The 18,203-nt window shown below is 44.7% G+C and overlaps 1 protein-coding gene across 2 annotated transcripts in view; it reads left to right on the top strand.

Moving 5' to 3' along the window:
- Positions 1-18,203, top strand: part of IQCK (IQ motif containing K) — a 120,230-nt gene that overhangs the window by 101,010 nt on the left and 1,017 nt on the right. The gene's annotated exons all lie outside the window — the stretch shown is intronic.

The raw sequence follows: 18,203 nt of genomic DNA, 5'->3' as shown, positions 1-18,203 counted from the left end.
GGGTTCAAATGCACAATCCTGAAATCAAGAGTCACATGGTTTTCCGACCGAGCCAGCCAGGCACCCCAGTATGGTGATTATTTCTAAGTAGTAGTAATGCTGGAGATTGATGGGTTGATTGATTTCTGCCTGGGTTTTTTTTCCCCCCCTAAAATAGAAATACAGGTGATTATTTTCCTTTTTTGATTATTTATGTCTTCTAAAATGATAACACAGATTGTTCATATCCACTGTGCGCTTACTATGAGGTAAACACTTTTCGAAGTGTTTCCTTAATAGGGACTCTGTCCTCACAGCAGCCCTGTGAAGCAGGTACTACTGTGGTCTCCGTTTTATAGATGAAGAAACTGAGGCACAAAGAGGTTGAGCAGTGTACCGAGGGCCCCACAGCAAAGAAGTAGCAAAGCCAGGCAACTTCTTGGACTCTGGCAGATTCCAGAGTCCTTCCTCTTCCCCACTTCGTTATGCTGCAATGCACAGATGTTATTTATGGGGTTCAAATGCTCAGGAGAAATCTGTTGGTGTTTGGTTTCATACAAAGTCCATCAGGATCCAACCTCTGATTAAGTCGCTGAGGACAAGAAGCACATGTCCCTCTATGCCTGTTAGCCTGGTTTAAAGGGCAGTGGTCCCACCCGCGTAACTGTCCCGCCTTCTCCCTCTGAGCACCAGTCCAGCCCAGTTGACACATGGTATTCGCCCTTAGGATCTAAATTTAGGATCTGAGTAGCTAAAGTGTCTTGCCAATTTCCAGATTCAACTCTCATTAGTCCAGGACATGGAAAATTTTCAAGGTAAAGAGCTATGGAAGCTAGATGTTAAGAAGGGCAAGCTGATTCCTTTTAAACTAATTTAAAAACTGTCCCCTTATCGAAGTAATACATTCTCATGGTGAAACTACAGAAAAGCATCAAGAGATCAGAAAAAGCTACCCACCAATGCTGTTACGAATCCTTTGGCATATAAAAAAAACTTTTTAAAAAAGATGTTATTTATTTATTTGATGGAGAGAGCCAGAAAGCACAGGGGGGCAGGGGGGAAGGCCGGGGGGTGGGGGGAGGGCAGAGGGAGAGGAAGAAGTAGGCTCCCCGCTGAGCAGGGAGACCCATGCCATGCGGGGACTGTGGGTCTCGCATCCCAAGCCCCTGGGACCATGAATTGAGCTGAACAGACAGCCACCTAACCAACAGAACCACTCAGGTGCCCCTAGAAAAACTTTTTTTAAAAGTGCCTTATTTTGGGGATGCCTGGGTGGCTCAGTTGGTTAAGCGGCTGCCTTCGGCTCAGGTCATGATCCCGGCGTCCTGGGATCGAGTCCCACATCGGGCTCCTTGCTTGGCGGGGAGCCTGCTTCTCCCTCTGCCTCTGCCTGCCACTCTGTCTGCCTGTGTTTGCTCTCGCTTCTCTCTCTATGACAAATAAATAAATAAAATAAAATAAAATAATAATTAAAAAAAAAAAAAGTGCCTTATTTTGTCCCATCCAAGTAGGAGGGAGGTAGCAGAAGCTGAGTCTTACGTAATATCCTCCCGTTGCCATGTGCGTCGGAGTTACCCTCATTTGCTTTTCGTGGCTTCTAGAGACTAGTCTCTTAAGAGGTTTCAAAGTGACGTTTGAAGCTGTCCAGAGAGAGCAGCTCGCTAATGATGGCAAAAAAAAGTCCAGGCCTTGGAGTCCCAAGACGTACCTTCAAACCCTGCTTGGAAGCTTCCTAGCTGTGTGTCTTTGAGCAAGGCACTTAACCTTTCTGATCTCCCATCTTCTAACTGTGAAATGAAATTAACACCTCTCTAAAAGTCCAGCTGAGAGGTCATTTGAATGAAAAGACTTGAGCTCACACTTAGCTGCAGATTCTCACTGGCTCTGTGACCTTGAGCAAGTTACTGAACCTCTCTGTGGTTTAGTTTCTTCATCTGTACGATGGAAATAATAAAAGTACTTCCCTCACTGGATCCCAAAGGGACCTGTATGAGACAGTGGGTGAAACATGCTTACCCTAATGCCTCATTCATGTTAGGTGCCCAGGAATGATCAGTGACTACTGTAAACCATACAACTTTTGAAGCTTATTAGAGCTATTTGCCCACTGTGGATGGTGAAATCAATTAGTGGGTTGCCACAGCATTTAAAAAATAAAAGGGTAGGGGCTCTGGGTGGCTCGGTCAGTTGAGTGTCTGATTCTTGATTTTGGCTCAGGACCTGAGATCCAGCCCCGTGGTGGGGCTCTGAGCTCAGCGTGGAGTCTGCCTGGGATTCTCTCCCCTTCTCCCTCTGCCCTTCCCCCTCTTTGTGCTCTCTATCTCTCGGTAAAATAAATCATAAAATCTTTAAAAAATAAAAGTAGATCTAGAAAATGTTAGTATGCATTGCTTATAGTAAGGGGTGTTCATTTGTGAACGTTTAGTTTCAGGTGTGTGTGTTTGCCTACTATAAAAGCAATGGAGGGGTGCCTGGGTGGCTCAGTGGGAGAGAGAGGGAGGGGGAAGCAGGCTCCCCGCCAAGCAGAGAGCCCAATGCGGGGCTCGATCCCAGCAGCCTGGGATCATGACCCGAGCCGAAGGCAGAAGCTTTAACCCACTGAGCCACCCAGGCGCCCCAGAGATGACCACTATTGAGAGGTCCTGTTTCTTTCTTAAAAACAGCTTTATTGAGATATAATTCATATGTCATACAATTCAAAGTGTACAAGACAGTGGCTTTTAGTATTTTTACAGAATTTGCAACCATGACTGCGATCAATTTTAGCATCTTTTCGTCACGTCACAAGAAACCCTTAGCCATGACTGCCAAGAGCCCCCTTCCTCCCAGCCCCAGACAACTGCTAATCTACTTCCTGTCTCTGCAGAGTTGCCCTCAGGACTGGTTTATTTCACTCAGCACAATGTTTTCAAGAACCATCCATGTCGTAGCATTTATCTATACTTCATTTCTTTTTATGGCTTGTATTAGTTAGCTTAGGCTGCCTTAACAACATACCGCAGACTAGGCGGCTTGAACAACAGACATTTTCCCACGGCACTGGAGGGGGGCAGTTGGAGATCAGGGTGCCAAGGGCGACGCGGGCAGGGTCTGGTGAGAGCTCTTCTACAGGCTTGCGGCTGCTGCCTCCCAGCTGCTACCTCGCACAGTGGAGGGAGAGCTCTGTATCTCTTCCTCTCCTTAGGACTGGTACCAGTTCTATGAGATTAGGGCTCCACCCTTATGACCTCATTAACTTTGATCACCTCCTTAAAGGTCTTATTTCCAATACAGTCACTTGAGGGGAGATCACCATTCAGCTCATAACATAACAGTAACATTCCATGGTATGGATATATCACATCTCATTGACCTCTTCGTCAGTTGATGGACATTTGACTCATTTCCATTAGGGGGCTACCATGAACATTTCATGCACTGGTTTTGTGCGAACACGCAATTTCATTTCTTTTGGGTATAGACGTAAGAGTGGAATTGCCGGGTCATATGGTAACCCTAGATTCAACTGTTTGAGGAACTGCCAGACTGTATTCAGAGGGGTTAAACCATTTTACATTCCCACCAGCAATGGATGAGAGTTCCAGTTTTTGCACATCCTTGCCAACACTCTTTATTATCTGTCTGTTGGATTCTAGCCATCCTAGGGGGTGTGAAGTGGTATCCCGTTGTGGTTCGATTTATGTTTCCCTGATGCCTAATGATGTTGAGCATCTTTTCATGTGCTTATTGGCCATTTGTGTATCTTTTTTGCCTTTTTAAACTGGATTATCATTTTATTGTTGAACTGCAAGAGTTCCTTGTATATTCTAGTCACGTTTCTTTTTAGACACATACTCTGCAGTTTTGTGGGCTGTCTTTTCATTTCTTGGTGTCTTAAAGCACTAGAGTTTTCAATTTTGATAACGTACATGTATTTTTTCATTTGTTGCTTCTGCCCTTGGTATCATATCTAGGAAACCATGGCCCAATCCGAGATCGTGGAGATTTATTTATTTTTTTTTTCTAAGAGTTGCTTGATTCAAGTTGTTTCCTTTAAGTCTTTGACCCATTTTGAGTTGATTTTTGTATATGGCCTAAGGGAAGGGTCCAACTCCATCCTTTTCCATGTGGCTGTGCTGGCACCCAGCAACGCTCGTTAAACAGACTCTTCTTTCCCCGTTGAAGTGATCTTGGCACTTCTGTTGAAAATTGGTTGAACATGAACGTAAGGGTTTCTGGACTTTCAATTCTTTCTGTTGATCTATATGTCTATTCTTATGCTAGGACCACACAGTCTCCATCACCGTAGCTTTATAGTAAGATTTTAATTCATGAAATTTTAATATTCTTTATTTTTTGGATACTGTTTTTGGCAATTCTGGGAGCTGTGTATTTCCAGTTGTCATCTTTATTGTCAATGTTTTTGAAAATGCAACTTTAACTTTACATCAGTGAAATCAAACTCCATAACAATTATTTTCATGTCTCCCTAACTCTACATTGTGAACATCCTTCTATATTGTAAACTTATTTTACATATTCTTAGCACATAATTTAGTTTTTTTCCTACCAGACACTTGTTTCTGAACTTCACCATTGTAAATATTGACGCCATGGCTGCCTTGATTCCTAAAACAGTGTAATATTTGAATATTGAAGATATTCTTACATATTGAAAACCTCAATCTTTTCATTCAAACATTGAGATGATTTCCCTAAAAGCAGTAGAAGAGGCACAAATAAGAGTCAAATCTTACATTTGCAACTTAAAAAATCCACTAACCTTTCTGAATCTCGATGTTCTCACCTGAAAAATTCAGATAATAATAATAGGGTTCTTGTGAAGATTAAAGGAATGTAGGAATATAAAGTGTAGCACACATATGACTCAATAAATAGTACTTATAGTTACTTTCTATGTTTTTATTTTTTAAGTAGACTCCATGCCCTGTGTGGAGCCCAACATGAGGCTTGAACTCACTACACTGAGATCAAGAGTCAGATGTTTAACCGACTGAGCCACCTCGGTGCTCCTATGTAATAATAATAATTATTATTATTGTTTTCATCATTGTTGTTATTGTTGCTAGCTATATTAAAAGTTTCAGAATGTCGCTGAAATGGAGATGATAGGCTGACGCTCATGTCTTTCCTATCAGCCTGGGAATTGCGATCATAATGAAGACCTAAGGGGCGCCCAGCTGGCTCAGTTGGTGGGACATGCAACTCTTGATCTTGGGGTTTTGAGTTTGAGTTCCACATTGGGTGTAGAGATTACTTTAAAAAATTTGAGAAGACTCTATTTTTTTAAAAAATAAAGAGTAGACATTAAATATTCCCTACATCAACCAAAGACCAGTGTTTTAAATATCATGTACCAAATTGATGTCTTCATTCCTAAATCTTTGTATGTATTTCAGATTAGTTTCTTAGAATCATTTCTCAGCAACAGCCATGAGATGGTCTGATTCCATTTGTGTAGCTATGGAAGATATTGTTTACATATTAAAAACACTTATCTTTTAATTAAAACATGGATTAGCTCCAAGAGAGCAATGGCTCTGTCTGGCATGTGCACCATTTTATGTCCAGCATCAACCAACACACAGTAGATGCTGACAAAAGGAAAGCAGCAGGCTGCCAATATATTTTGTTGCTTTGGATTACTTTGTAGAGGCAGCAGGGGTTAAAGGGGTTTAGCCCAGGAAAGCAAGCACACAGCAGTCTGAACCACAATGAGAGCTACCTTTTTTTTTTTTTTTGAAGATTTTATTTATTTATTTATTTGTGAGGGAGCAAGAATGAGAGAGATCACAGAGGGAGAGGAAGAGGGAAAAGCTGACTCACCGCTGAGCAGGGAGCCAGATGCAGGGCTTGATCCCAGGACCCGGAAATCACAACCTAAGCCAAAAGGCAGAAGGTTAACCTACTGAACCACCCAGACGCCCCAAGAACTACCCTTTATGATTATGCACCTGCTGCATCTGTTTTGTCGGTCATTCTTCTGGTGGATTTTTGTATGTGACCTCAGTTAATATATTTAAATATGAAGATTACCTGTGCAGTAAGATCCATGGAGAACCCAGTGCTACAGGCAAGGAAACAGAAGCTTCAAAAGGCTTAATGACTGGGCCTAAGGTGTGCTGGTAGTAAGTGCTGGTAGTAAGTGCCCAAATGCAAACATTTACTTCTCTGATACTAAAGTCTGGGTATTTTTTTCCCCAGGAAAGATGTGTGTCCTTTTGTGTCCTAGAGGCTGAGAGAGAGGGTGGTTGGGGCTTACAGAAGGAAGCTAGCGTACAATTTCTTAATTAGATCAACAAATATTGATTGAGAACCTGCCCTGGGGGTGGACTGGACACTTCCAAGTGCTGGGGAGACAATGGATACCATACACCAGCACCTTCCTCTCCTGGAAACCCCAAATCTAGTGGGGGAAGCAGACACTATTCCAGTAATCACACAAGTACTTGATTATAGACTGTGATGACTGCTTCAGAGATGTTCAGGGTGCCACCAGAGATTAGCTGGGGAATTTGACTAGGTTCCTGCAAGGCTGAGATCAGAAGTAAACTAGGAATTAACTAGATGTCAGGGCCAGGGAGGGCTTTCCAGGATGAGAAAAAGACCTAAGTAAGGACCTTGAGCCTGGAAGAAGAAGGCCTGTGTGGCAAAAGCAGTACGCAGGGTGACGGGGCAGCGGGGAGAGAGCAGTGACCTCACAGACCCTATTAAAGACAGTGGCCTTGATCCTGAGGGCAGCAGGGAGCCTTTAAAGAGTTCTAGCTGAGCCGTGGCGGCATCAGATGGGCTATCTCGAAGGATGGATGTGGCCGCAAGTGGGAGACAAATTAGGTGACCAGTTGGCAGTGGGAATGGACGGAGGTAGATGCATTTAGGAGACATTTATGGGTTAAGAATGACATAGGTGTTAAGAGTAATCTTTTCCAAAATGCAGTTTTGTTTGGAGGTAAATATGTTTCTCACCAGTATCCACAGTCAGAAACATTCACATTCTCTTTTCCGTATTTTTCCTACTGGGAAGAATCCTGTGGTTGAAACATTTGGTTTGTGAATTCCCAACCCCTTTCTGAACATTGATAAGTTTGGTTTCTTAGTCCTTGGAGTTTCTTGACTTGAGCTCTGTCTGCTCGGGGTTCTGGACCAAGCACTAAGATTATGAGTGAATACCACCCCAGTCCCTCAGTACAGATCGAAATGATTTCTCAATTAGTTATTAAATTGTTACACTTGTAAAGGAACTGCTTAAAAATAAACTGGAGGATTTGTTTCCTTTTCGCTTAAAGGCAACATTTAATGTACGAGCTTCTACCAGTCTGAACTGGATGAGACTGTTTATACCCAGGCTAATTCAAAATGCTTGGGATATTTCTAAAGGTTCAGTCTTGGCAGCGGCAGCTGAGAATGCAGAGATAAATAAAAAAGTCACAAGACGCGGCTGATGGGGTTCGTCTGTTCATTCACACCCATGACTCACTGGGCTTTTGGAGACACTGGATTTTGAAGGGCAGCCTAGTGGATGGTGGTGGGGTAATCAGCTGTGCTGAAACTCCAGTCTTGATGCAATTCAGCTAAATGGACCTACCCTCAGAAACAGATGTGGAGAGAAAATGCTTATACAGATATAGACATACGAATAGCACATAAAGCTTATCCACAAGACTTAAAGAAAATGCATTTAAATATCTGTTCAAAAATAGCATATTTTCCAGTTTTTCTACAGACACTCTGTTACTTGTATGATTAAGAAATAGTTTCATTGAGGGAATCCTGGGTGCTCAGTTGGTTGGGTGTCTGCCTTTGGCTCAGGTCATGATCCTGGGGTCCTGGGATGGAGCCCTGCACCAGGCTCCCTGCTCAGTGGAGAGTCTGCTTCTTCTTCCCCCTCTGCTGCTCCCTCTTCCCGCCACCGCTCATATGTGCTCTCTTAAGTAAATAAATAAAAGACTTTTTTAAAAAGAAGCAATGTCATTGAGGGGTGCCGGCTGGCTTGGTCAGTAGAACAGGCAACTCTTGATCTCGGGTTGTGAGTTGGGTGTAGAGATGACTCAAAAATAACAACTTAAAAAAAAAAAAAAAAGAATTTTGCAGCACCTGGATGGTTCAGGCAGTTAAGCATTTGCCTTTCACTCAGGTCATAATCCCAGGGTCCTGGAATCGAGCCCCACATCAAGCTCCCTGTTCAGCGGGGAGCCTGCTTCTCCCTCTGCCTCTGCCACACCCTCTGCTTGTGCTCTCTCTCTCTCTCCCTCTGTCAAATAAAAAAATAAAATCTCACCCCCCAAAAAAGAATTTTATTGAGTACCTGCTATGTGTCAGGTCATCTCATCTGATCCTTCATGCCCCTGAGAGGAAGCTGTTATTATCCCAGAAGGAGCTGAGGCTTCCAAGGGCTTCAGAGACTTGCTCAGGTCACCCAGTTGGTAAATGATGGTAGGGTTCTGGTTCCAGAAGGTGTGATCTGAGCAACTCCACTCTGCTCCCATGCCTCTGTCACTGGTTTTGCCTTGGTGGTTCCCTTCTCCCATCGGGGCCTCACTTATTAAAAAAAACAAGCCTTTTATTAAATATCTCCCTTTCTAGGACTCCAGATCCTTTTCAGGGTCAAAATTTGATAATCCCCATGTTTCGGTCTCAATATAACCAATGTTGTCGCTTCCAGCACCAAATGTCCCCACTTAAAACACTGCCTCCAAGGAAACTTCACTGAGTTTACTGAAGTAACACTGTTTAGAAGTCAGCAATAAGTCTTAATTATTGCACATTCAAGACTGTTAAATTCTCCCCAGTGCCTTGTGGCTTCCAAGGCTCAACTTTCCTTAAAATGATGCAGCTCAACATCTGACACTGTCAAAAAAGGGAGATAAACTTAATCAGACTACTGACCTTTACTGCTTGAATGTCAACATACGTTTCTTTTTAGACAAAAAGGCTTCCACCATTTATTCTCCCACTGGGGGGACATGGAGTTATATTCATAGATTTTTTTTTTTACACTTTTTTTTGTGTTCTTCCAATTTTCTATTATGCCTGTGTTTTGTTTTTATAGTGGAAGAATACTCTGATTTTTAAAAGTCAGTCCAGTAAAGTAGAAGAGAAATAAAATCTTGGTAATATATATTGTATATCCCATGCCTTCTTAATTGGAAAGTATGGAAGTTGACTATAAACTCCACTAGATGATTCTCGGTCAGGATCAGGGACCCCAATTCTTACTTTGTAGTGCTATGACTTGATGGTGTAGACCATGGATTTTGATCTCAGATAGACCAGGTTTAGAATCTTGGCATGACAATTTACTTAGCTTTATGACCCCGGGCAAGTTGCTTAGTGTGTCTGAGTCTTAGTTTCCTCATTATTAAAATGGAAATAATGATTACATCTACCTCCCAGAGTGGCTGGGGAGATTGAATGAGATGATAAATGAACATCGTGCCCAGCATTCCGTTAATGCAAGTTTCTTGATTAATTATGTGATATTGTTAATATTCTGTTGCAATCCTCCGCCCCCCCCCCCCCCCCCAGGGACTGATGAGGTACCTAAGACTTCTGGCCCTGGCTCTGAATTAAAAAGTCCTTGGATCTTTATTCTCTTCCTCACCATTTTCCAATTTATTTTATTTTATTTTAGTTTGTCTTTGAAGTGAAACTCACAGGCCGTAGGATATACTAGTCTCCAGTGAACTTCTATGTGTGTATACCCCGGCATAACCACCACCCAGATCAAGATAAAGACATATCCAGCCCCTCTGCGGGCTCTCTCATGCCCCTCTCCAGCTGGCAGCCCCCAACCCCAAGGCAAACTCTATTATGACTCCTAAAACCATAGAAGAGTTTTGCTTATTCTCAAACTTCGTATAAATGAAAAACACAGGGTGAACTCCTTTGTGCCTGCTGAGCATTAAGTCTGGAAGATTCAGCCACATTGTTGAGCATAACAGTCGTTTGCTCTTTTTCACTGATGCACAGTATTCTTTCTAATGAATCTCATTACAGCTTGTATATCTGTTCACTTTACTGATGAACGCTTGAGTTTTACCCAGTTTTTGGCTATTCTGAAAAATGCTGCTATTATGAATGTCTTTGTATATGTTTTCTGGCTCACTTCAGTTAGACTACCGGGAGTGGAATTGATGGGTCTGGGAGTATGTATAATATTTAATTTTAGGGGATACTGCCAAGTCCTTTTCTAAAGTGGTTGCACCATTTCCCATTCCCACCAGTGGTACCTGAGCTTTCCAGTTGCTCTGTGTCCCTGCTAACCCTTGATATGCTGAGTCTCTTTCATTGTAACCACCCGGGTGGGGGGATGTGCGCTAGCTATCTAGTCATGCCTTTAATTTCCATGACATCTAACGATGTTGCACACTGTTTAATGTGATCATCCGCCATTGGGACACACCGTAGCGTTCCTCAATTCAGTTATACTCTTGGGATATCTGATAGCTGCGGTTGCCAGAATGAGGTTTACAGAATGAGCACACATGTTCTGGGAGAGGTTGCAGAGGTTCTCCTGGGACCAACATGGCAGAGTTTGGGGCACACACAAGCCATCTACGCTGGTTTCTGCTAACTTTCAAGTTCTTAACTCTTTGATAGTGAGCTTGCAAGAGAAATAACTTGCAGATGAGTGACATGCTGTGAATTTTTAAAAATGCTAAGTGAACTCTCTAGCAGCATTTCAGCTGGTATTTCTACAGTCCATGTTGGAGAAAAAAAAGTCACATTAGTTGAGTATCCACTACGTGCCGGACCTAGCACTAGGCACTTTAAATACATTATCCTCTTGGAGCACCTGGGTGGTGAATTTGGTTAGCTGTCGGACTTTTGGTTTCAGCTCAGGTAGTGATCTCAGGGTCGTGAGATCAAGCCCTGCGTGGGGCTCTACGCTGAGCACGTGTGTGCTTAAGACTCGCTTTCCCTCGCCCTCTGCACCTTCCCCAACTCATGCACCCGCGCGCGCACTCTCTTTTTCTCTCTCTGAAATAAATAAGTAAATATTTAAAAAAAAATTTTTTTTCTAGGGGCGCGGGGGTGGCTCAGTGGGTTAAAGCCTCTGCCTTCGGCTTGGGTCATGATCCTAGGGTGTTGGGATCAAGCCCCACATCAGGCTCTCTGCTCAATAGGGAGCCTGCTTCCCCCCACTCCTCTTCCTGCCTCTCTGCCTGCTTGTGATCTCTATCTGTCAGATAAATAAATAAAATCCTTAAAAAACTTTTTTTTCCTACAGATTTTATTTATTTACTCGAGAGAGACAGCACAAATGGGGGAGAGGGGTTGAAGGAGAGGGAGAAATAGGCTGGATCCAGGACCCGGAGCCCATGACCTGAGCTAAAGGCTGATGCTTACCCAACTGAGCCACCCAGGCGGCCCCTACCAAAATATATATTTTTTAAGATTTTATTTTTTTATTTGAGAGAGAGAGAGAGTGTGAAAGAGAGCATGAGAGGAGAGAAGGTCAGAGAGAGAAGCAGGCTCCCCATGGAGCTGGGAGCCCGATGTAGGACTCGATTCCAGGACTTCCAGATCATGACCTGAGCCTAAGGCAGTTGCTTAACCAACTGAGCCACTCAGGTACCCACCAAAAAAAAACCACCCATTTTAATGACATACTTTGGAAGGCCCCAACCAGGAGTAAATGTAAAATAGGAGTCATTTGTTCTCCAAAAAAATTTTTTTAGAAAGGGAGTTGGGAAAAAAGGGGCAGAGTAGAATGAGTGAAAGAAACTGGTTTCCACTTTTACCCTTTAGAAACATCATCCTGTTTGGCTTCCAGACCAACAGACAGAGCCTTGGTGTCCCCCTTGGAGACAATGTTAACCTTTGGTATTGAGCAATTTTAAAATCTGCATCGTCAAAATTTGCAGAAAATGTGCTTCACTGTATTCCGCTTGACATTTCTCCCTGTTCCTTCGAACTTGGCAAAAGCATCACTTTGTTTTAGTGACTTCATATGTTTTGCCAAGTTTATAAATTGTCAGACACCTCTTCATTCCCCAATGATTGGATTATTCCCAATCACTGTTGGGCCTTTAGGTTGTCCCCAAGCTGTTTTTGTGAACACCTTTGTCTGCGAGTCTCGTTGTGGCATCTTTGAGTATGGAAATCTTCATCTACTGGTGAGAGACACTGTAAGACCATGACCTTGCAGGGGTTAAAAGCACAAATGCAGGAGCCAGAGAGCCCATGGTGTGACCACGGGCAAGCCACATAACCCGTGGGCCTCGGTCTCCCTGTCTGTCAGACTGGGGAGAATCATGGCACTTAGCTCACCATCACTTCATATGTGTGAAGGGCTCGAACAGTGCCACAGAAGTGTCTGCTTGTATTATTTACCTCGAATCCTAGCAACTGGGGGGCTAGTTAATGCTTTTTGAGTTTTCTTGGGGCACCTGGGTGGCTCAGTCGTTAAGTGTCTGCCTTCAGCTCAGGTCATGACTTCTCCCTGTGCTGTGTGCGCATCTCTTGGCTCTTGTAATCCCCTGTTTATTTTTCTGCTTCCCCCTCTGGACTGTGAGCTCCTGGAGATCCAAGACTACGCCCTAAAGATAATAATAATAGGTCATGTTTACTGAGTGCCTAACTCAGGCCCGGACTCCGTGTCAAGCACCAGGCAGGCCTTGTCTGTCTTGCTCTCCCAGCACCATCTCGCACCTGGGCCCTCGGGAGACAGGTGCTGAGTGCTGGCGGAGCCGTAGCGTGCGCTTTCCCAAACCCGTCACATCAAAGGGATCACTCAGAGCACGAGGTGGGGGATGTTGAGTGCCAGGATTCACTCCTGGAATCTGCTTCTCAAGGTCTAGAGCAGCCCAGGGATCTGTCCCAGGCGATGCTTCGTTCTGAGGCCACATCTGGGCAACCCGAGTGAGAGGCTGCATGACCCCTTGGTCCCTGAATTTCCTGTGTCTCAAGCCTTAGGCAGTTTCTCCCAACTGTCCGGAATTCTCAGCCTGGTCACTGACTGGAACAGGAGAGAAGGAGGGCGACTGAGAGGAGGAAAACCCTAGCAAGTCTCATTAGTATGCAGAGCCTTTCTTGTCACACTGCCTTTAATTGAAGCTGAAGGGCTGGCTCCTGTCTCTAGGATTTTCCACTCTCCAGCCCTTCCGGAACTGGCTGTGCACCAGCCTGCTGAGGGGGACAAGGACGGTGCAGGGGCACGGAGGCATCTGTCTGTTGGTGTTGGAGGCCAACCGTGATGATGTCTCTAAACTAAAATGGAAACCAGGTTCTTTCGTTCAGTCATCGCCACCTTGTCCTCCCCTGCTGCCTCCTTCCAAGCTCCCTCCTTTTACCCACCTGAGGACCTACCTGTGCAAGGCCCTGTTCTGCCAAAATGAGGAAGAAAACCACCAAGGGGAGACTTTTATCTGTTTCTTAACTTTTAATCCCTGCACATGGTTCCCATGGTTAAAAGACAGTACCCATCTCCCTGCCTTATCGCTGGCTATGAGCATTCACTGGGGGTCTTGGGACCTGTCCCCCAAGGATAAGGGAGGACTACTGTGGAGGACGGACAGAAGGACATGCCCAGCGTCATCCCTTTTACACCCTCTGCTACAGCATTCACTTTGAGCTTAGCTGTTCCTCTCTGAATAGTTGTGATTTTCGATAGGATAGATAGGATTTTAGACAGTATCTGATTTCCTGCTATGACAGATGAGGGCGAGTTCACTTATACCCCATCTCCACCCTCCCAAAGCAGTTAAATTGTTCTTTTCTGTTCATTAGTTGGCTTTGTCATTTCAAGTAACATACCATTTTTATTTCTTTTTACCTGTTTTTTGGGGGGTAGGGGAAAGATTCATACAATATTGACCACAATGCACATAGAACTCTGGGGCAAGCACTCATGTATAACTACCATCCCAGTTAAGGAAATAGAATACTGTCAACACCTTTAAAGCTTCTTCTCCCCCAGTGAAGCCACTTATCCTGACTTTTGGGCTAATTGTTCTCTTGCCCTTTTTTTTTTTTTAAAGATTTTATTTTTAAGTAATTTCTACACTCAACACGGGCTCGAATTTACAACCCTGAGATCAAGAGTCACATGCTCTACTGAGCCAGCCAGAGGCCCCGTTCTCTGGCCTCTTTTAGAGTTTTTCTCATCTTTAGAGGCACTCCTCGGTATTTAGATCTGCTGCAAATAGAATCGCACTATACGTATTACCCTGCACCTTCCACCTTTCCTTCAACGTGGGTGAGCGCATCTAAGGCAACAGGTGTAGCTGTGGTTTATTCACGTTCCCTGCTGTATACTCACCGTTCAGGCAGACCACGATTTGTTTATCCAGGCAGCTATTGATTGACATTTGGGTTCTTTGAAGCTTCCTGCTATCGCGGACATCTTAATCCACGTGGCTCAGACGTGTGTGCAAGGGTTTCCCCGGGGGACAGCAAAAGGAGAGCAGTCGCTGCATTGTGGGGAGTGTGCATACTCAGTGTCACTGGATAATGCCACTTCCCCAGGGTGGGGACACCAGTGGAGAGGCCCCGCACTCCAGCAACTCTGACCTGACTGGCTGGGGTGGGCATTGAGGACGTTCAGATATCCCCAGGTGATTCCATCCTGGAGCTCCACATCCATCTTTATTTCCAGTCCATCAACTCTAGATAGTATTTTGATTTTTCAGTTTGGAGGAGCGGTCCTAGCCTCACTCTCTGCTCTCCTTTCTCAAGACGCTTGTGTAATAATTGGAAAAAGATAATAAGGGCTTTTTCCCCAGGCAAAGCCGAAGTATATGGGTGGCTAAGAGAGGTTATCAAGACATGGGCAGGAATTGGTTGATACGGGGACAGAGGGGAGCAGGTGAATTCTTCCTTCAGGCAGGACTGAGGAACAACAGAAAACCCAAAGGCTGAATTCTTACCAGCAGTCTTCCTTCCCTCTCTGGCTACTGGAAGCCTCTAGCGACTGTCTGCCAACTGTGGGCCAGAGAGGTCATCAAACTGCTTCCATTTTGAGACATGGAGGGGAACTCTAGGCTCTTCTGAACTGTAAGGGTCTTTATGGTCACTTTTTTTTTTTTTTTTAAGGGACTCCAACCCCAGTTTGGGTTTTTCAACACTGACTGAGCATTAGCAACATAGGGGAACTTTGAATACTGTTCAATACCCGGGCCTCAGACCAATTACATCAGAATGTCTAGGGTGAGACCCAGGCACTAATAGGCTAGACGCAGCTCAGGTAATTCTTAAACACAACCAAGGTGGAGAACCAGTGGCAGCGGGTCAAACTCTGATGTATCCGTCATCCCTTGGGGGGGCTTGTTGACAACACAAACTGGCTGGGCTCCACTGCTGCTGATTCTTTAGGTGTGGGTGGAACTGTGGATTTGCGCTTCTTCTTCTTCTTCTTTTTTTTTTTTTTTTTTTTAAGGATTTTATTTATTTAAGAGAGAGAGAGAGATCACAAGTAGGCAGAGAGGCAGGCAGAGAGAGGGGGAAGCAGGCTCCCCACTGAGCAGGGAGTCCGATGCAGGGCTCGATCCCAGAACCCTGAGATCATGACCGGAGCCGAAGGCAGAGGCTTTAAACCACTGAACCACCCAGGCGCCCCTGGATTTGCACTTCTAACAGCTTCCCAGTGATGCTGGGAACAGTGCTGCTTCCCCTGACCCTGCCTAGAGCACTATCTTGCCCCTGAGGTTTTCCCGCATACCTCCCTGTCTGGACCCAGAGCAGCCCAGAACTGAGCTGTTCCATAGGGTGGAGCAGACCGCCTCCCAGCTCTGATGAGGCTGATAGCTTAAAATCGAATGTGGAAATTGACAAGGCCTACCAGTTGGGAATCTGCCATCCCCACTCAGTTGCTCAACTTTCCCATCCGGATCACATCATGGATCAGCAGGATCCTGGGAAAGCACCTGCAGAGGCATAGAGCATCCTTGGCTCTGAAGGACCATTGTCAATAGGATCTAGAGGCACATGGGATATTCACGGTGGTTACTTGGACAGCTTTTGTATGTATATGAAACAAAAAACGGTGTATCCACTCAAAACAATTTTTTTTTTTTAAGATTTTATTTATTTGACACCGAGAGAGAGATCACAAGTAGGCAGAGAGGCAGGCAGATGGGGGAGGGGGAAGCAGGCTCCCTGCTGAGCAGAGCACCAGATGCAGGGCTGGATCCCAGGACCCTGAGACCATGACCTGAGCCAAAGGCAGAGGCTTCACCGGCTGAGCCACCCAGGCACCCCCCACTCAAAACAATTCTTTAAAATTTCCAGTGACCACAGGTTCTAAGTATTAAAAATACTTTTTCTAGTTTGAGTTATTAAGTCATTAGTAATGCACAAAGCCAAATAAATACACTTTAACTTTTGATAATTATTAAACACAGAAAATACGGGAAGGAGACTCTGGTGGACTGATTGCCTTCTTGTTTGCCACCTGGGGATTTTTTACACACTAGCCAGTGCCAAGACCAGGGAAGGTAGGAAAGGGAATCTATATAAACCCCACCAACCGCATGTCCACACTGTCCACAGCTGAGGACTTGGAGGGTGACTCTCTTTGAATAAACCATGACCCAATACCCTTCGAAAGCCCCAGCTTGAGGACTGCTGTGCTAGCCTGGGCTGCTGAAAGCTTTTCAGTCCACATCCAACAGGAAGTAACTGTGTTGCCCGTGATGGTGTCCCCACCTCAGTCCATGCTTGGGTCTGGTTGGATCAAAACCTGTGCCCTACACGCTAACAACACGCTTTCGGCTACAACACTCCTCCCCATGTGTGATCAGAGCCTGTGACTTTACTCAGAAGAACCTTCAGGCATTAATGTCCAGGACAAGCACTTGGAACGCTAGAAACAAAACTTCTTAAAAACAAGAGTCTTGGGACGCCTGGGTGGCTCAGTTGGTTGGACGACTGCCTTCGGCTCAGGTCATGATCCTGGAGTCCCGGGATCGAGTCCCGCATCGGGCTCCCAGCTCCACGGGGAGTCTGCTTCTCTCTCTGACCTTCTCCTCGCTCATGCTCTCTCTCACTGTCTCTCTCTCAAATAAATAAATAAAAAATCTTAAAAAAAAACAAAACAAAAAAACAAGAGTCTTTCTTGGGGGCGCCTGGGCGACTCAGCTGGTTAAGCAACCAACTCTTGATTTCAGCTTAGGTCATGATCTTGAGGTCCTGAGATCAAGCCCTGCTTTTGGCCTCTGTGCTCAGCACGGAAGCTGCTAGAGATTCCTGATTCTCTCTCTCTCCCTACCTGAACCCCCCGACTTGCGTAAGCGCACGCTGTCCCTCCAATAAATAAATAAAACCTTAAAAAAAATTTTTTTTAAATGAGAGGGTCTTTCTAAAGGGACTCCCCCTCCCCCCACCCTGGGGGACTGGTTTCCCTATTTTTCTAGGGAAGGGGCTTTTCCCTATTGGGACAATTTCCCTTACAAGTTGTGCTGTCCTGTGTTCTGCCAACTTTCCTGTTTAGCCGATGCAGGAAATCCCCCAGATCACATTCTTTTCCAGACCATGAAAGACTGGAAGAGATTCCCTTCTGACCTTGCATTCACCCCAGTGTTATCCTGAGATTTTAATTTTGGGTGGGTGGGGGAGCAAGGTGAGTGGTGACAGATTGGACGGAGTCAAGAGCCTGGAATGTGTCATCGTCTTCAGTAAAACTTCCTTTCTTCAGTTTCCCTGACCCGCAAAGAACACTTTTGACCTTCTACTGAACTAAATTAAGAATAGCTTGATGGACTTTGAAGGCATTATGCTAAATGAAATAAATCAGGTAAAGAAAGACAAATACTGTATGATCTCATTTATATGGGGAATCTAAACAAAAAAAAAATACAGAACAAAACCCAAACTCACAGGAAAAGAGATCAGACTTGTGGTTACCAGGGACGATATAAACCTCCAGTTACATGATAAATCAGCACTAGGGCTCTAATGTACAACAAAATGACTGCAGCTAACACTCCTGAATGATACATAGGAAAGTTGTGAAGAGAGTAGATCCCAAGCGTTCTCATCACAAGATTTTCTTGTTATTGGATCTGTGTGAGAAGGTGGGGGTCAGTGAACCCCATTGGAGTAAATGTTTGACCATATATGTAAATCAAACCATCTTGCTATCTGCCTTAAAATTATACAGCGGTGTATGTCGATTATTTTTCAATAAAACTGGGGGACAAAAAGAATAGCCATGAACATTACATGGTTGAAGCTTTCGACTCTGTCCTTGGAACACAGTGGCCCCGCGTTCTTCCCCGGTAGGT

This window comes from Mustela putorius, unplaced genomic scaffold, assembly GCF_011764305.1.
Source record: "Mustela putorius furo isolate JIRA1106 unplaced genomic scaffold, ASM1176430v1.1 tig00004007_pilon_pilon_pilon, whole genome shotgun sequence".
Lineage (NCBI taxonomy): Eukaryota > Metazoa > Chordata > Mammalia > Carnivora > Mustelidae > Mustela > Mustela putorius.
Note: the sequence above shows the minus strand (reverse complement) of the source record. Positions and strands in the feature narration are given on the sequence as shown.